The sequence below is a fragment of the Protopterus annectens genome, chromosome 1.part0, assembly GCF_019279795.1.
Source record: "Protopterus annectens isolate FY-2018-M chromosome 1.part0, PAN1.0, whole genome shotgun sequence".
Classification (NCBI taxonomy): domain Eukaryota; kingdom Metazoa; phylum Chordata; order Ceratodontiformes; family Protopteridae; genus Protopterus; species Protopterus annectens.
In genome coordinates, this window is record NC_056725.1 from 812741239 (window position 1) to 812756999 (window position 15761).

Genomic DNA, 15761 nt, shown 5'->3' on the forward strand with positions numbered 1-15761 from the left:
ATACAGGAAAGCAGTAGGGTACAATGTCAGACATCTTACCACAACAAATTAGGTACAATGTCATGCAAGGAATACAGTGTTCATAATTCCTAAGTGGTTATATACAGTACAGGTACAGAAGGAGTAGTAAAGGGGATGAAGTGGTTAAGCAAAGAGACAGAGAGGTAGATAACTATTAATGTAGACCAGTGGAAGAGAAAGGAGGGATGAGGGACAGAAGCTAGGGTTGGGTAGTTTCAGGGGGGATGACTACAGTGGCAGGACCATTTATTTATTGGGTATTTCTGAGTGGCTAGTTTGAAATGCTTTGTTTGGTCAAGGGACCTAATTTCTACAGGCAGTTAGGGACCTAATTTCTATGGGTAGTTGGTTCCAAGTTGCAGTAGGGTTAGAGTTATAGAGTAAACACACCCTGTTTTGGTTTTGGGTTTATAGATCTGTAGGAAGTCTTGGTCTGAGCTACGTAGTGTCCTGGTTGGGGAATATTTAGATATAATTGATAGAAGGTTAGGGCAGAAAGATGGTAGACAGACGATGGAGTGGATAATTAGCAACTGATGTAGTAGCAGCAAATGAGGGAATTCAAGCCAGTCCAATTGTTTAAGAGACAGGCGATGGTGTGACTTGTAGGTTTGGTTTGCAGCAAATCTTGCAACTTTATTATAGGTAGTTTCAAGTTTGGTTATGAGTGCGGTACTAAGATTTGTGTATAACTGACAGCTATAGAGAAGGGTGGGAAGAAGAAATGCATGGGAGCGAGTTATTCTGGCTGTATTGGTTAAATGTCTTTAGTTACGGTAAAGAAGTCCCAGTTTCTAGCGAGTCTTTTTGACAGAGGTAGTGATTTGGAGGTCAAATTTAAGCTGAACGTCTATTATGACCTCCTAGCAGTTTAGTGCTAGAGTCAGCAGTAATGACAGTACTATTGCTATATAGGATGGAAAATGTAGTTTTGAGGCTGAGGAGGTTTTTTGAGAGGAAGAGTAGGAGCTTAGTTTTCTTAGGGTTGAGAATTAATTTATCACAAAACCATGTCTCTATGGTGTTGAAAGATGCTTGGGTAGCAGAGTGTAGGTCAGATGGATTGTCAGCAATGGTGATGACCGTTGAATCATCAGCATATTGTACAAGTGTAGAGTTGGGACAAGAAGTGTAAAGCAGGTTGGTGAAAATATTGAAGAGCAGTGGCCCAAGTATGGATCCTTGGGGGACACCCATTGGGATGCTTGGGGGGGGGGATAGAGCAGAGTGCCATTAGAGACATAGCTGGAAAACCAGGATATGGTGGGAGGAGAGAATCTTAAGTAAGACACTTTGTCTAGGAGGAGGGGATGGGAGATGGTGTCGAAGGCTTTAGACAGGACGAGGAACAGACATGAAACTAGTTTATTATGGTCACGGGCCAGTGATACAGTATTGATGAAGGATATTAGTACTGCGTTTGGGATAGGGCCAGTTTAGTTGTACGCTGGTTTTACTTCACTTTAGAAGACATCTGTTTTCTTGGAGACATGCTCTCCTGGTACAGGGTCTTAGTTTATGAACTTTTAGCATATTCTACTAAAAAAATAGATTGAGCACTTTCATATTTAATATGCAGACTTCTTCAGAACCCAACACTCATTCAAATTCATCATATTTAAATTCTTCCCTTGGTCACATGATAATGTCTATATTGCTTTATAAAAAGACGTGTAGCTTTATGGACTGGTTACTATTATTTATATAAATTAAAGTTATGTTAAAAATCACTAATCATTTAAAATTAAGTTAAACTAACATTGTTCTAAACTAACTCACTTCCAAAAGTTTTTAAACATAATGCATTTGACTGGGTGTTAAATATGTACACTACTTCAGAGTGAAAGCACTCAACCTAGTATTTGGAAGTGTTATTTATTCAGATTACAGTCCCAAAGATATTTTGCTGTATACTAGTTTACGGTTTGTGGTTAGTGTGAATTTCTTCCTCTGCCATCTGTAAAACTTGATGAATGACTTTCAGAACCCATTTGTTTGAAACTATCTGCTGCCAAGGAGAAAAATGGAGATTCAGACTTCCTAGAAGAAAAAAGGGGGCAGGGTGGGAGAAGGTTGCAAGGTCTCTTGAAGAGTCATTTAGACTTACTGGACTGTCCTTAGTGATTTGAGTCTTCATTTTGGAACCCACTTGCCATTTCTTCATAATCATATGTAATTTGTTGAGATTGTTTAGTCTGCTTTTTGCCAAAGTGGATGTAGAGATGGAAAATCCCTTGGAAAATTTGGAAAAGGAGGGCTGAAAAATCTTAGCAATTCCCCGGATCTGCTTGCCCCTTTCATCATACTTTTTGATCACCTCTGCAACAGAGGGCCCAAACACTAAACCTTTATATGAGGTTGAATTTAAAATCTCATTTTTATCATCTGGGAGGTTCAGAGCAGACTAGAACTCTCAAGCTTCTCCCTTATCCAGAAAGCACCAACTCCAAATACCTCAAATCTTGTTTGCTGGCTACAGAATAAAGTAATTCTCAAACAAATAGACATAAATATAAATATAGAAAAAGGCAAGACGAGGCCTTATCTGGAGCTTTATCTTGCTTGGAGCAGATATAAATTTTATATCCACTCACTCTTCCAGAAAATCATAAGGATGGGGGTTAGTGGGTGGGGAGCTGAGGAAGAATGAAAATGGACAACAGATGGAGTAAGTACATAAAGTATAGTTGTGTAAAATCTTACCATAACAGTAGATGCGCTTGCTTTCACTGCTGCAGTATTAATTACCATATGGGATTCCCTGCTGCAGAAGCCCAAACCTCCTGCCAGTCTACCAAAGACTACTTGTTATTTATTTATAAAGTATGCTGAACATCACCCAAATGCTCCTTGTGCAGCACAGGGCATAAAGGTGATGTTCAGGCCTACCATAAAGAGGACTGATTTCCCCAGTAGGAACACTAGTCCAAGGAGCCCAAGAGGCAATCTGTACATCCAGAAAGGCAAGAGACTAGGGAGATGGAGGGAGGAAGTGAAAACTGCAGTAGTGAAGGCAAGGACATCTACCATTATGGTAAGATTTTACACAATTCTACTATGTCATTACATTCACTGCTGCAATATTCATTGCCATATGGGAGAGTGCCAAAGCTCAAAAGGAAACTGGGGAGGGGGAAGGAGCAGAAGATTCCCCTATAAAGCCATGAATAATGACAAAAACCAGCCATAGCTCTAGAGATACCATCTAACTTGTAGTGCTTGGTAGTTGCTTCAAGAAGAATTAGTATCTAAGCCCTTGAAAACACACCAGAAGAAGCCACAGCTCTAGTAGAATGAGCCTTAACTGATAGAAATCCAAGAAGAAATAGTTTGCTTGGATACAGCAAGTCCCAGAGATCTAGGATGAATAAACCCCGAGTACCCTATGCACATGCAAAGTATGCAGCACCCTCTCACCATCATCTTGCGGACAGGGGAAAAAAGCAGGCAGAATAATAGACTGGTTAAGTGAAAACTCATTAACCAACTCTGTCATAAAAGAAAGGTTAAGCGTGCAAGGACAATGTCCTCATGAAAGATCAAAAAAGAAGGACAAGCCATAAGGGTCTGCATTCAAGACACCCATCTGGCAGATGCAAGAGCTAACAAAAGAACAATCTTCCAGGAACAATGATGCAAGGAGGCTGAAGCAGCAGGCTGAAAAGGAGTACGAGTCAACTTCTCCAAAACAAAGTTAAGATCCCAGGGATTAGGAACAGGCTTCCTGGGAGGTCTATTATTAAGGACACCTTTAAGAAATTGTTTTGCTTCAAATCTAGAAGCTAGAGAGGTGGAGAAAAAGACAAACAAGGACAGACAGCTGATAAATAGGCCTTAACAGAAGAAAACGCAAAATCAGCATTGAGCAACACACGCAAATAAGAGAGAACCAAAGGAATATCCACAGTGGGTCCAGGTTGCGAGAGACACCAAATAGAAAACCTCTTCCATTTGGATAAGTAGGACTTCCTAGTAGTAGGTTTCCTGGCCTCCTGCAGGACTTGCAGCACATCCTCAGAAAATAGGTGTCTATAAGGAATCCAAATCCTATCACCCACAGTATCAGCTGAAGTGTGGATGGATGAGAGCTCTCTTGTTTTGTGTGATTAGAACCATCCTGTGAAGTAACTTGTAATGATTGCCCTTGGTTAGATGCAGAAGTAGAGGGAACCAGGGCTGTCGCTGCCAAAAGTGAGTCATCAACAAGATTTTGGGAGCATCCTGTTGAATTTTGAACAGGACTTTCAGAATGAGGGGAAGGGGAGAGAATGCATAAAGAAACATCCCCTTCCAAGAAAATGAGAGGGTGTCCTCCTTCCATACCCGAGGACCTGGGACTCTGGCACAAAATAAAGGAAGTTGTTCAGAGAGGAGGCAAAAAGATCTGCTTGAGGAGTACCCCACTGGTGGATAATGTCCAGAAACGCATCCCTGTGAAGCATCCATTCATGGGACTGAGTTAAGGACCTGCTCATTGTGTCTGCCACAACGTTTTGACCGAAAGGGATACAAACTGCCTGAACAGTTACTTGATACTTGCCAGCAAGATCCCATACCAGAAGTGCCAACCGGCAAAGAAGATAAGATCTCATTCCTCCCTATTTGTTGACATACCACATCACTGTAGTACTGTGAAAACCTTGAGACACCCTGGACAGAAAAGAGGATGAAAGGCCTTAACAGCCAGCAGAACAATGCTCATCTCTGACACTGATGTGCTCCGTCTGCTGACGAGGCAACTACACCCCCTGTACCTTCAGGGAGCCAAATGTTCCTCCCCATCCCATGTCTGAAGTGTCTGTGAACAATTCCTGAGAGGGAAGAGCAAGATGAAAAGGAATCACTGGATTCAGAGGCAATTGCTGAATCCACCAGTGAAGTTCCTGTCTCAGAAGGAAGAACAGGAACCACACAGTTTAGAGGATGTGCGTATTGGAGCCACACTAACTTCAGAAACCAATGAAACTTCCTTATGTGAAGTTTGTCCAGAGGGAGCAGCAGAATGGTGGATGCCATAAAACACAGAACTCTCAAACTCCCTGGTGGTAATGTAAGTCAGTAGAAGTGTTTCAAAGAAAGAAATGAGAGTTAAGGCCTTTGGAGGGGGCAGGGATGCAAGCACTGGCATCATCTGAATCTTGCAACCCAGAAAAACATGATCATGAGAAAGAGTCCGAGAAGACTTTTGGAAATTTAGAGAGAACCCCAGGCTCTGAAAAAGGGAAGTGGCAAAATGATGATTTTGCAAAAGGGTCTCTGGAGAGGAAGCCTGAATCAACAGGTTGTCTAAGTAAGGAAAAATTTGAATCCCTGGAAGCCTGCAAAAAGCAATCACAGGAGCAAGGCATTTGGTGAACACCCGTGGGGCAGTAGAAAGGCCAAATGCAAAGCAGAGAACTGAAAATGCCAGGAAGCAACAGAGAAACACAAAACCTTCCTGAAAAGACGATGGATCGGAATATGGAAATAACCATCCTTGAGATCCAGAGACACCATACAAGCCTGAGGGAGCAAGAGAGAAGACAGAACCTATATATATATATATATATATATATATATATATATATATATATATATATATATAAAGTGTTTAGATGAGACAGACCTGGAATAGCTCTCCAAGTGTCCCCTTTTCTGGGTACTAGAAATAGTCTGGAGTAGAACCTTTTCCCACTTCGGGACACGGGTACCTCTTAAAAAGTACCCTTAGTCAAGAGATTTTGAAGAACCTCTTGGGGAAAAAGGGAAGTTGCTCTCGAGGAGGCTGATGAATGCCCATAAAAGGAGGACAGGATTTCCACACCATGAAGTACCCCTGATGAATGATCACAAGAATCCAAGAGGAGAAACAAAAAGGTGAAGGGAAAGAGGAATGTGGCTGGGAAGAGACGAGTAATCACACAGCACCTGGTTTGTCTAGAAAGGAAGGTCTCGGAATCCTTGAAAACAGAGTATCCTTACCAGGAGGAGTCCATTTGCCACTCTTCCTACCTTTAGTAGAAAGGTAGGATTGCCTACAAACAAAGGCAGGCTTAGCGCCATAATTTCTCTGAAATTTAGGAACAGGAGAAAAACATGGCTAAGCTCCTGTAAGGCCTTACCATCATCCTGAAGTGACAAACCAGGAGCAGCTTCCCCAAACAAAAGTTTAGAATCCACAGAAGCATCCCTCAACTTAGTTTTAATATAATCAGTTAGATGTTGAAGCCCAAGCCAAGAATACCTCCTCATTACTGAAGCAAAAACGGCAGCCCTAGAACAGGCATCTGCTGCATCATAACTACATTTCATATTATAATGAACATCTTGAGAAAAAGCCCCTAGCACGGAAAGAACAGACCTTTTACCATCAGAGTCTGGAAACTCAGAAATAAGTTGACAGGCCTGTGAAGGAAGACCCAACAAAAACCTAGACATATGGGTCTGATAATTAATAGCCCTAAAAGCTAGGGTAGCAAAAGTGTAAATCTTCTTACACAACCTTTCCATACTTCAGCTGTTACTGTCAGATGGCAATAACTTGGGCGAACAAAGCAATTAAGACGGCTTATCAGAGGCCACAGACACTACAGAAGGGGTCAGGCAGCAGGACATTTATACAGAAAGAACAATCCTCAGGCACCCAATAAAACCGGTCAGGTTTCTTGGGTGCAGGGAACAGAGAATCAGGTGCATGAGAAGCACTGGAAAAAGCATCCAGCAAAGCAGCCAAAACAGGAGGAATAGTCACAGGTTTAGGAGATTCCAACTGCAGCAACTCAGTATCGTCTATGGATATCTGAGCACAATCCCACTTGAAAAAAATCCATCATCCTAGAGAGCATTCCCCCCCAAAGAAAATTTCCTAAAAAGGAACATCTGGGTTAATAGAGTCCTCCTCCATACTTCTCAACTGTACCAAATTCCTCGGAATTTCCCAAATTTTGAGGTTAAAATAATGGGGTGCCAAGAATTCCCGGGTGGCCCCTTGAAGTCATGATTTTTTTTTCTTTATTTACTCTGACCCTTGACTGTTTGCCTGTCTTTGAAAAAGGCACGTCTGCGGCACTTCTGCATTCACGGTCATTCCTTGGTTTCATATATTCTCAATATATTTTTGTCACACGTTTATTTGCTTGCTTGATGTTTATACATATTGCATTAGTTTACATCATATTCCATCCCTTTAATGCTGCTGAGCCACATCCCACAGTCCCACTCCTTTAGTGACCTCATGAACATTCATCTTCAAACTCGTGACTTGAGATTACTGAACTGGCAAAACAGAAACTCTGGTTCTATGATTTGCTTTTATCCTAATTGACAACCACATTTACTCTCTCTTACTGTGATTTAGTTAAAATTAACTGTGCACAGTGTTTCCCCACAACAATGTCAGAATTAAGGGTTGGATCAAACCAAGGTGGTGGCCATCTTTACTTTTAGAACAGATCTGAAAGCATGTATTTCTGCAAGTACACCAACGCCCTTTGCCTTATTTGATAGATGATTTTTACTTAAATTAAAACAGAGTAACTAGCAGTAATTCTTAAAAATGTGTCACTGAATTTATGAAAGTTATACACAATTCTCACGCAGTGGTAAACTGATAAAACCCCTGAAGCTAAGAGATGCAATGAATTTTACAGCGAAGCAAACTTTACCTTGCAAATGCAGAACTTTAACTTCCTGTGAAGTTCAGTGCTAGGCTAGATACTGCACCCACCTGCTACATTGAGGATTAGCATTTCTCCTCCCAAAGCCGACATGACTGGTTCTGCAGCTCCAAATAAGTGGGAATATTTTTGTCGGGCAGAATTCTGGTTGGCTTTTGGCATTTCTATCCATGTATATCTCCTAACAGTATTAAAAAAAAAAAAAAAAAAAAGTCCTACAATCGCAGCAAACTCTGTAGAGGTTATATTATTTTGTTCTGTTTTTGCTCACGTTGATCAGATTACCTCCTGAAAAACTGCAGTTTACTGCATCTAGTTAGTGTCTCAGCAAGTTTGCTTATAAGTTGGAGTGGGACTGTGATGCTGTAACTTGACTGCTTAAGAGCTTAGAGTTGGGAACTTAGGAAAGATGATATACAGATTGTGTCCTGTTACAGGGAGGTAGCAGCAATTCGCTCTATTGCAGTGGACTGTAGTCAAGTCAAGATGTCTAGTAACAGTACAGATTTGGTACCCCAACTGTGCACGTCCTGGAGAAAGGGCCCAATGGTTATGGCTTCCATCTGCATGGCAAGAGGGGTAAAACTGCCCAATTTATCTGGCTGGTGGAAGAAGGCTCTTCAGTTAAGCACTCAGGACTGTATGCAGAGACCTCTTGGTAGAGGTGAACTGCGTGAACATAGAGAATGAAAGTCATCAACAGGTGGTAGGGCGCACCTGCGAGGTACAGCCACCCAACTTGTGGTTGAAAGGAAAACGGACCAGCTGCTAAGCCATTTGTGGCTGAAGTGTCAGGATGAGTACATATGGGGTATTCCTGGCGTGATAGAAAATCTGATCAGCCCCAAGAACAAGAGAGTGAGAGGTAAGAGAGCAGAAGTAGTGCCTCCACAGATACACTGGCAAGTGAGGGGACAGAGAGCTAGTTGAACAGTGAAAATGAGGAGCCTGGGCACGAGAAACTAAAGAATAGTGGAGAAAGGGTGAATTGTGGTGCAATCCCTACTCTGTGCTCTCACAATCTACAAAGCTTATAAGACTCTGATTGTAGTGGTTTAAATGACAGCATTAATGCAGCTCAATAAAAATGATTAAACGTGGAGTATGCATACCTCAAAACTGTCCAGATTTTTGCCTCATATTTTTCGTCTGTTCCTCATAAAATGTGTGGTTTTCTGGCAAAAAAATGATGAGTGAAGTCACTAAATAATTACATATATTTGAGTTTCAAACTTTATATCCTTCAAAAATTCATGCTAACACAAATCCTGCTGTTCTAGGAGCTTTCTAAGTTAATAAAAGCAATATTTAAAATCTGTTCCTAGTTTTGGGCCTTTGTCCCATTATTTTAGGCTTTGATCTGATTTCTTGCACTAAGAGGGTGAGAGGTATGACACACACTCGTGTGTGAGCGTACACACACACACACACACACACACACACACACACACACACACACACACACACACACCATTAGTAGAATGGGAGGAGCATTCAGGATAAGAAGATTGGGTCCATTTGGGAAGGACACAAAGTTATATTTTGTGTGGAGGGAGGCTGCAGAATTCTTTGAGGAAGTCAGAAGGCATGCTGATGCCATACCTCTCAAGTGTATCTCATTACGAGGAACATACCTCATTTGGGGTCTTAAAAAGTTCATGTTCCTCGAAGTTCCTCAAAGTTCCACATTGATAGAGTCCGTCACACATTCAGTGTTAAGAATTTTTTTAAGTGAAATCCATGGTAAATAGAAATTAATCATATTAATTCATTAAAGGAGCTTCTTTATGAGTAAAACCAGCATATTTTAACCATTCTATGACCTTCCTAGTTGAAGTTGTTAGTAAGCCATTAGTATGTGTTCCACATTTTGCTCATTTGTTCCACATTATGAAAGCGAGTTTTCCTCATTTTGGAGATGGAAGGTTGAGAGCTATGGCTAATGCTGGTATGACAGGTAGTATTTCCTTGAAAGGAAAGTTCTTTTGGACGAGCTCTCCCAGAGGTGTTATTTACTTCATGCCAGAATTGTCTGTGATAGTGTAAGTTTGCTTAGATTTGGGTTACTTGGCTTTGAGCCTTTGTAGCTCCAAACTGTCCCCCAGAGTATAGATTTATTTTATTTGCCTTTTATTTACTGGGTAGATGGTCTGGCCCAAAGACCCATTTCAGCCATGACCCCACGCACAGAGGCCTAGTAACATTAACAAAAAGCAGATGAACTAACTGGAGTACATTAAGCCATTATACATATGGTGCTAATTAAGAAGTGGTGCTTAAGATATTCAGAAATGCAAATTAATGATGATAAAACAAAGCAAAGGAAAAGCATTAAAGTTAAATGATGGCTAGCTAACAACGCGTGTAAACAAACTGATAATAGCAAGGCCAGGAGTCATGGCAGTGTTAAGTCTCTCAGTTAACAGTCATTTCTTAGCCATTGTCCTTAAGGAATTTACAGTTAGTTCTGTTGAAGTGGCACTCGTCTCTTGACACCTGAGAAGTAATCTTGCAACTTGATTTTAGGAGTGAGCTTATTTCATAGAACTGGATGATGTAAAGAAAAAGTAGTCTCCAACTGATGTTTTGACAGGGGGTGGCCGTGTAAAATGGCATTGCCTTGGCTAGTTCTTAAAGAATATGCTTATTCTCTGAAATGATGGCTTTCTTTTTGGAGGGAGAAAACGGCCCCTTTCCAGGATCTTGTACAATAATGTGTAAACCATTGATGTGGATCTTTGCATTATTGGAAGTCAGTAGAGAGGCTGTGAAGGGTTGCAGTGGACTGGAGTCCATCAGTAGAGCAAACCTGGCAATTTTATTTTTGCAATCTTGGTGTATTATAGGCAGATGGCAAACCTTATTCAAGTCTTGGAAAAATAATATTCTTGGCTATGGAATTGTAGGCAATAGGAGAGTTTTGTCCTCTGAGCTAACTTCCTTTATTTAATATGCTGTCTGACTGGTTATATTTTGTGTTTAATATTTTGTCTGTTCTTCAATTTGGGTTTGAATGTTGGTATCCCACCAACTCTAATGCAGTAGGTGGAGGTTACATAATTATGTATGCAAATTTTATGTTAATCAGCGTCCTGATTTCTGGCCGGTTGTACCTATTTTTCATGGGCCTTTGTCCAGATTTTTGATGTTTCTAGGTTGAGAGGTATGTCCTCCACCTCTGATCCAAAGTCCATAGGAGAAGGAATTTGAATAGAATAAGTCAGGGATTAATTATCAGAATCAGACTCATCCTCAGAAGAGTCCTGTTCTCTAGGCCTTTTAAAGGGGAGTAGAAGACCAAGGAGGAGCAGGAACCGAAACCCCTCGATGAGATTTTAAGGACATTAAAACAGTAAACAGGCCCTGAGTGAAGGCCTACCACTCACTTTGTGGGTACCCACAAGATTTTAAGGACATTAAAACAGTAAACAGGCCCTGAGTGAAGGCCTACCACTCACTTTGTGGGTACCCACAAGCAGAAGAAACATGTTTAATTGTTTTGTTTCTTTTTTAAAGGAACTTCTGCTCAAAAAAACTGAGAAGACTCAGACCTGGGACAGCAATCGAGAACCACAGTAGGAACTTCTTCCCCAACTAAAGACTGAGGGACTCCTCTAGGCTCCTCTGAAAAAGATCAACCATGGTTCCCCCCTGAACGTCCAAGATGGACGACCGCAAAGCCTCACCAAACATACTGCCACCCGGACTGTCACTGACCTCTGAAATGGTCATGGTAGAATAATTCGAAAACACAGCAGTGTGAACCTCTGGGTTTGTAATGGCCTCGGAAGAAGAAAAAATAACAGCAATGCACTTATCTGCACTGCAACTGCAAAGAAGTCAGCAAAGCAGGTGTAAGTAGTCCCTGGAGAATGAAAATGCATTCAACTGGCAGGAACGGATGCAGGAAAACAGACAGACTGTGAAACAATATGTTCAAAGTGGCAACAAAAAAGTTCTGTTCATGGTAGGCCTGAACGTCACCTTTATGCCCTATGCTATATGCAAGGAGTGTTTGGGTGCCGCTCGATGTACCTTTTAAATAAGCAGGAAGTAGTCATTGGTATTCCGCGGCAGGGAATCCCATATGGTAATGAATACGACATAAGTGAATGTAAGGAGATCTTTATAGTACAGTTTTGTACCTACCATAAATGTAGATGTTCGAGTGTTCACCCTGCTGCAGTCATCACACTTGGGTTATCCTGCTATCAGGCGGTCCCGCAGTCGGCTCGAGTTCCAAAGTCTTGGTCCGGCGTCGGTTGCTGTCACTTCTTCCCTGACGTCAGTGTGCCAGGGGTATATAAGAGGCATCCAACGCCATTTTCTTTAGTTTTTCTTGCCCCAGATGTCAGGTGCCTCCAACAGGTAGGCAAAATATATATACTGCTATATAAAAATGTACATATAAAAATAAAACAATACCTTCAGGCACAAGCAAATACACCACAGAGGTTGTATAGGATAGAATGGTATAGATAAGTCCAGCTAGTTCAGAGGGGATGGAGGGAGGGTAACCTGGACTGCAGCAGGGTGAACACTCGAACATCTACATTTATGGTAGGTACAAAACTGTATTATGTTCATCGTGTTACCCTGCTGCAGTCATCACACTTGGGTTGAATTCCAAAGCTAAGGATGGGTGGTGGAGTTAAACAGGGTTAGAAGACGCTAGTAGGCCCTGCAAAACTGCAGTGGCAAAACCAGCTCTAGTCTTAGAATATAGAGGTAAGTAATAGTGTTTGGTGAAGGTGTGCACTGAACTCCAAGTTGCAGCTTCCAGAATATCCTTGGTTGGCACCCCCCTGAGAAAGGCTGCTGATGTAGCTGTAGCCCTGGTGGAGTGGGACCTAATGTTAGCAGGTACCGGTTTCCCATGATGTGTGTAGCAGAAACGTATGCAATGTCCTATCCATTTAGAAATGGTCTGTTTTGAGATAGCTTTTCCTTGTGATCCTGCAGCATAGGCTACAAAGAGCTGGTCAGATTTTCTGAAAGCCTTAGTTTTATCCAAGTAGTAACACAATTGCCTGTGAATGTCCAAAGAGTGCAGGAGTCTTTCTCCTTTGTTCTGGGGATTTGGGAAAAAGGTGGGCGAATGAATGGTTTGGTTTAGGGCCACACTGGATACCACCTTTGGCATAAAGGAAGGGTTAGTTCGTAGAGAGACTCTGTCTTGATGAAAAATGAGGAAAGGCTCCACTGCCATTAGTGCCTGTAACTCTGCGACTCTTCTAGCTGAAGTTATTACTAGTAGCAGGGAAGTTTTCCATGAAAGAAATTTTAAATCAGCTGAAAAAGCTGGTTCAAAGGGCGGCAGTGTAAGCTTTTCCAGAACAAAGTTGAGATCCCAAGTAGGTGTTGGTGCTCTCCTGGGCAGTCTTATGTTCTTAGCCCCTCTGAGGTACTGTCTTAGGAGTGGATGTGAAAATAAAGGAGGACCCGTGTTGTAATGAGCTGAAATTGCTGAGACGTGAATCTTAATAGATGAAAAGGAAAGCCCTTTGTGTAACATCTCAGTTAAATATTGTAGAATCTGAGGAATGTTGGGATCAAGGGGATTTTGGCCTTTAGCCTGGTTCCAGGCTCAAAATCTTTTCCATTTGTCTGAATAGGTTTTCCTGGTGCTGGGCCTCCTGAATGACATCCATAACAGCTTTGGATAGAGGTGTTGGCTGGTTGTTTAGGTAATTTGCCATGCAGCCAGATTTAAAGTCTTGAGCTGGCTGTGTAGAATCAGATTGTCTCGCTGGGTGAGCAGGTGAGGAATTTGTGGTAAAATCCATGGTTGGCCGTGGGCCATGTTCCTTAGAATTGGATACCAGTGCTGGCGTGGCCAGTCTGGTGCAATGAGTATCATTTGTGGCCTCTCTAATCTGACTTTCAGCAGTACCTTTGCTAGAAGAGGCAGTGGAGGAAAGGCATACATTGTTATTGTTTTCCAACTGAATGAGAGGGCGTCCACTTTCAAAGCTTGTGGGTGGAATGTCCTTGTGCATAATTTTTGAAGTTGGTAGTTTTGGGGGTTGGCAAACAGATCCATGTCTGGGCGTCCCCATTTTTGAGTTATTATTGCAAATACTTGTGGATCTAGTTTCCACTCGTGGGGATCCATGATGTTTCTGCTTAGGTCGTCTGCCAATGTATTTTTCTTTCCTGGCAGGAATTGTGCTTGTAGTTGAACTTAGTAAGACAGTGCTGTGTTCCACAAGGTTATTACTTGCCTGCATAGAGGGTAGGAATGTGTGCCCCCTTGCTTGTTTATGTACCACGTTACTGTGGTTTTGTCCGTCTTTATTATTAGTTGTCCTGGGTGTAAGAGGTCCTTGAAAGCTGTTAGGGCATTCTGTACTGCTAGCATTTCTTTTTGATTGATATGCAGATGCCTTTGATCTGTAGTCCATTTGCCCTGAATGCATTGTCCTGCCATGTGTGCTCCCCAGGCATAGTCCGATGCATCTGTTGTCATAGTTTGCCTGGCTGTGGGTAAGGTGAAAGGTTGACCCTTGTTGAGGTGACATGCCTGTGCCCACCATAGAAACTCCTGTTGAAGGCAGGGAATGAGTGGTATAAGTTTCCAAAATGCGGCTGTGCTGAGTCCATACGCTTTTCAGGTACCATTGTAATTTCCTCATATGCAGTTTTGCAAATGGTATTAGTAGTATGCAAGATGCCATGAATCCCAAGGCCTGCAGAATTTTTCTTGCAGGGAGTTGGGTCTTTGTTGCCATTATTTTGAAGTATTGAGTCAGCTGTTGTTGCTTGTCTGGCGTGAGATAAGCCATCTGGGCCGTTGTATTCAAGCTGGCACCCAGGAATATTATGTTTTGTGAGGGCACTAGTTCTGATTTCTTTTCGTTTACTGTGTACCCTAGGCGACTTAGAAGGTGTTTGACAAATGCCAGATGCTTTAAAAGAATGTCCTTGCTTTCTGCTTTAATAAGGCAGTCGTCCAAGTATGGGTATATTTGAATTCCTCCTTGTCTGCAGTATGCAATTACTGGTGCCAGGCATTTTGTGAAGACCCTGGGCACAGTAGATAAGCCAAAGGGCAGTGCAGAGAATTGATAGTGGGTTGAACCTGTCATGAAGCGGAGGTATCTTCTGCAATTTTGTCTGATAGGGACATGCAGGTATGCCTCCTTGAGGTCCAACGTTACTAGCCAAGCATTCTTGCCCAGCATGGGAAGAAGCTGCTGTAGTGTTAGCATCTTGAATTTTGGTACTTGCAGATAGGTGTTCAGAACTGAAAGATCCAGAATGGGTCTCCATGCTTTGTCCTTTCTTGGGACTAAAAAGGGTCTTGAGTAAAATCCTTGTCCTTGCTCCTGTGTAGGTACTTGGTGAATGGCTCTCATGTCCATGAGAGCTGTAATTTGTTTTTGTGCCTCTGCCCATTGATTTGGTGGCAGGTTTGGCATTCCTTTTATCCTTGGCAAGGTATGAAAGTGGAATCTGTATCCTTGTGAGACGATGTTTAGGACCCATTTGTCTTTTGTGATGATGTGCCAGTTGTCTGCAAAAAGTGCTAATTTTCCTCCCAAGGGAGCTGCCAAGAGAGATTTGCTTGGTAGTTTGAGGGTTGAGTCATTGTGTTTGTCTTCTGCTAGTTTGGGGCCTGTCTTCTCCTCCTTTCTGGGTAGTAGTACCCCATTGGCGAGGTTTGTAAGGGCCTTGTGACTGACCTCTGCCCCTTGGGCATCTGTATTTGCCCCTCTGTGATCTGTCAGAAGCTGGAAAGGACCAGTTTTTTGTTGGCCAATTTCTGCTGAAACGAGGGGGTTGTACCTGTAAAAAATCCTTGACCGTCTGCATAGACTTTGCCTTATCCTCCATTTTCTTTAAAACCTCTTCTGCTTTGACACCAAATAATATATCCTGCTGTAAAGTTGCATCCAATAATTTTGCTTTAACATGATCAGGTAGGGTTTTTGTTCTTTTAACCAAGCATGTCTACGTATGACAGACCCAGTAACAGCTGCTCTGCAGGAAGCTTCCAATGAATCAAATCCACATTGTAAAGTATGTTTGCCCACCTGTTCAGCTGCATGCAACAGATCCTGCATTTCCTTGAATTCAGACTGT

At 42.1% G+C, this 15761-nt stretch overlaps 1 protein-coding gene across 1 annotated transcript in view; it reads right to left on the reverse strand.

Annotated features, from left to right (window-relative positions):
- Nucleotides 1–15761, reverse strand: part of CNKSR3 (CNKSR family member 3) — a 723720-nt gene that overhangs the window by 124720 nt on the left and 583239 nt on the right. The gene's annotated exons all lie outside the window — the stretch shown is intronic.